The sequence below is a fragment of the Podarcis erhardii genome (genome assembly GCF_964252035.2).
Source record: "Podarcis erhardii genome assembly, chromosome: 2".
Taxonomy (NCBI): Eukaryota; Metazoa; Chordata; class Lepidosauria; order Squamata; family Lacertidae; genus Podarcis; species Podarcis erhardii.
This window is the reverse complement of record NC_138498.1, coordinates 43,748,780-43,753,305: the sequence shown is the minus strand read 5'-3', so window position 1 is coordinate 43,753,305 and position 4,526 is coordinate 43,748,780.

Here is a 4,526-nt window from a genome sequence, read left to right as displayed (position 1 = left end):
AGCTTTGTGCATTCTCCTTGACTAAGTGAGCCCTCAAGTGCCAAATACTGGCATAGCATAAATCTTCTGTGCTCTTTCTGGGATGCTTCCCCATTCTAAAAGCTAGTAGTACCTTTCTGAAGGGCATGAGACCGATACAGGTGAGGCTGTCTTCATCTCCAGGCTCTTGGTCAAAAAATAAATGCCAGTTCCTGGAGGCTGATAAGTGTGCTCTGAGCAGCCAAATTGTATTCTTCTCTTCCAATGCAGAGGATGTTAATTCTAGACACACAGGGCAGGTAGCAAGGTGCTATGGGGAAGTGTTTGCAGAAACTGCTGCTATGAAGCAAAGGGGACAGATCAGGTGTGACTGGGGAGCAGCTGTAGCACTTTAGTACCATCTATAGTGCAAGCCAGCACCTCCTTCCTCACCCAATATGCTAAGCATGAACTGTTTAGGATGGTAGGTTTCATCTTGAATAGCTGGCAGAGCCTTGAAATGAGGGTATGAAAAACAAGGCTGCTATATATTTTGTTCTCAGTCATGCTACAATTTTTTCCTGGACTTTAGGCCCACTCCTGTTTGTTTTGTGTAAGTGGTATCAGAGCTGCTTTTGGAACCTTCTGCAAGGGAAAACTATACCTACAGCTGCACTGAAGTTATTTGGGGAGGGGGAATACTTCAATAGCTTGTAGCTATTTGTAGTCCCTAAAGAAGGAAGGAAAGGCTTTTAATTTTACTTTGGGGGAAATTCAACATTACAGAAATTTTGACAGCCTCCCTGAGAGGAACTTACTTCTCCTTTCCTGTTTAGTCTTAATGTCACTAAGGTTGCAATTCTACGTACGCTTATTTGGAGGCGAGCCCCATTCAACTCAGTGGAACTTACTTCCAAATAAACATGCCTAGGATCAGGTTGAAAGTTTGCAATAGTCTTAGTTTATGCTGCATGTGAGCAGTGAGATACTGGAAACCTGCTAGGCTCCATGGCAGCTGTTAAAATGAGCCACTGACTTGTTATGGTCTGTTTCATATGGAACTATCTTCCTTCTTGGATTTACACAAATAAAACTAATCCATCCCCTGGACTGTAGTAGGTTTTTCTTTGTAGGGTGCCATGGAATTAAACACAGAAGGAATGGAACCTTGCGTCACCCGCTGGAGGGTTGTGTGCAAGGCAGCCTAGCAAAAAGGAAGAACAGAGCTTCAAATCATATTGGATTATCCTGCCACCAAAGGAGACAAGTTGTTTAAAATCAGAAGCTAACCTTGAAATGGCAACTGCACTCCTACAGCTTGCTAAAATTCAATATAGGTCAAAGGGTTGGAATTATAAATTAACCAATGGAATTTCTAGAAAGTGTATTCACCACTTGGGCATCACATTTAGTAGTTCAATAGTCACACAGCTGGCTTGCTGAGTCAGAAAAAAAATTAGCAATGTGATTTTGGAAGCTCACAAGCATATAGAGCATCCCTGCTTTCTTGCCTCTAGCATCTGTTAACAGGTACCGTTTCAGCAACTGTGGCCAACCAGTGTTCCTGGATCTTCCATGAACATATCTAATCCTTTAAAAAAAAAAAAAGGTTTCTCAGGCCACACACAAACAGTATATATTTTGATTTAGTATTACTTTACTAAACATTAAACACTATTTGAGATTAAGGTGAAAATATGCAAGTATTTTCTCAAATTAGGGCAAAGTGCATTTTGTCTAGTGACACAAGGACACTAGAAACAGGATTTTATGAGAGAAACAAGTTTGTACTCTTTAAATTCTGAGCTACTTGGAAAACAGTTGTATTTTGAAAGCTTATTACAATTTAGAACTCCCGAAGTGTTGTTTCAGCAGCAACAACAAAAAAGTTGAGAACTTGTTCACAATTCTGTTTGCTAAATCTACACTAAGATAAAGGTAAAGGTACCCCTGCCCTTACGGGCCAGTCTTGCCAGACTCTAGGGTTGTGCGCTCATCTCACTCTATAGGCCGGGAGCTAGCGCTGTCCGCAGACATTTCCGGGTCACGTGGCCAGCGTGACAAGCTGCATCTGGCAAGCCAGCGCAGCACACGGAACACCGTTTACCTTCCCGCTGGTAAGCGGTCCCTATTTATCTACTTGCACCCAGAGGTGCTTTCAAACTGCTAGGTTGGCAGGAACTGGGACCGAATGACGGGAGCGCACCCCGCCGCGGGGATTCGAACCGCCGACCATGCGATCGGCAAGTCCTAGGCGCTGAGGTTTTACCCACAGCGTCACCCGCGTCCCAGAACGAAGATACCAGAGGGCAAATGCTTCCTGCTGTAGATTCCTGCACTAAGCAGGTGGCATTGGAAGTGTGGCTTTTGGGGCAGTCATCTCTCATTTCCCCAGCTAGGGTGAGGGTCATAAGCTGCAGTTATAAGATGCCTGTGGTCCTACAGAAGTTTGTTGGACAACAGGTAGGAATTACTGGAGTCTGGCAACATATGGAGGATTACAGATTTCCCACCTGCACTTCAGCTGAGCCAGAGGAAACTCTATCCACATTTCAACCAGAACCTAATATAGCCTGAACCGTAACTTGGTGACTTCCAGTTGCCCTGGACTTCAACTCCCAGCAGACAGTATGGCAAATGGCTGGGGATAGTTGTAGTTCAAAACATTTGGAGTGCAGCAGCTGGCTGGGGAAAGTTTGATACAGTATCGGTGCCACAAAGTCTGACTTCTCTAGGTTGGCCTGGGACCTACCAGCTCCTCCCAGGTGTAGGTAAATTCATACCCTGCCCCACAGATACTGGCTCCCTTTGATCCCTGCCCACCTCCTGTCACACTGGAGGAGCAGTAGCTCTTTATGACTGTATGTAGAACAAGACACCTAAAAGAAGTTGTCGTCATTACTAGGTGTCAGGGGTTCAGAAGGAGAGACACAGGAGGGGGAGCAAATGGAGAGTGAGGAGGAGGAGTACGAGGGGGGAGCAGGCAGTGACAGTGGAAAGAGTTATTCCACAAGCCTCTCCAGCGAATCGGAGGACTCACAGAAGGGAGCGCCGATGGCCAGGGCGAGGGGGGTTCCAGGGGGGAAGCCCCAGGAGGAAGGGGCCAGCGGGGAGTCCCTGAGCAGCAGTTGGAAATCAGGACCAGCTTCCCCACCAGAGCGCAGTGGGGAGGGGGAGTCCCAGGAATCGGGACCAGTGCTCTCACCACCAGCAGGAGGAGAGGAGTCAGGTTTGGTCACGCCCACATCAGGAAGCGGGGAAACGGTCAGGAGGAAGGTTACCGGCTGGGCGCGCGCGCCAAGTTCAAATGTACAGGCGAGCGGCACAGCAGGGAGCCCGGGTAGGGAGCCAGGTCCTAAAGCCCGCCGGAAGGAAGGGGAAGACCAAGGGGGGTCAGCGTCAGAAGAGTCCAGGAAGGAGGAGACCCCAGAGGGCAGAAAGACCCAGCGAAGGAAAGAACAGCGTAGGAGGTGGAGCCGGGCGAGGATCTTAAACTGGTGTGGGAGGAGCAGTGAGTCAGAGGGGACTTAGCCGGTCTAGCGTCGAGACGTGGGTCTGCGCGCCCAGAGCCTTGAAATGGAAACTAAACTTCAATAAAGACTTTGTATATTATATCCACCGGGCGTTGGTCCTCTGTGAGCTGGGATCTAGAGGCAGACCTGACACTAGGCAAAAATAAACAAGGTTTATGCAGTGGAGACCTACCCCCCACAACTGCATTCAGGAAAAGAGTGACAAGTGAAAACGGCTGTGTGCACAGTCAAGACTGGCAGCTAAAACATGTAATGGTTGGTATTTTGTCTTTGTCTGTCTCTGTGCTTTAATACAATACTAGTTAATACTTCCAGCAACCCACAAAAGGGACATTACCACCCCTTCCTTTAAAATAGCAACTACAGAAGAGACTTAAGGGGCAGGGGTGGGGATTTTTTATATAAGAGAGGCTTCTTGAAGGTTAAGAAGTCTTCATTGGCTCTAAATGTTCAACTGCTATCCATTGCATCTCAGGAACTGCACAGTGATTGTTTTAGACAGAACCACAGGATAATGTCTTTATTGTTTTCAACGTAACAGACCTAGTGGATTCTGCAAGCCTCTTGTTGAAGGAGCCAGGAGGCACACCAAAGCCAGCTAGGATGCTGATGCCGCCGCTGCCGCTTTTGCCTTTTGTTCAATGCGCTTCTTCCGAGCCAACAAGCGCCTCTCCCGTTCAAATTCTTTCATGCGCATGACATAGCTACAAGAAAGCACACAAGTGCAGGTCAGGTCAGAGCAACCGATACTTCTCCCCCCAAAAACCCATCCTCGCATTCTGTGGTTTCCAGGCCAAAAGATACTAGCTGGCTTGAATTCCTCATAAAAGTTCTCTCCCTCCCCCCACTTGAACATTCTTATATTCTGCAGAGACATCTGTAGCATGTATATGGATATCTACCTAATGCACCTTTCCCCAAGTCATCATCTGCTGATGTGGGATCAGTGAGATACCCTACATTCTGCTTACCTTTCCTATCGGGAGAGAATACTGTCAAAAATATTTGCCAGTTTAGAAGTCTCTTGAACCTGGA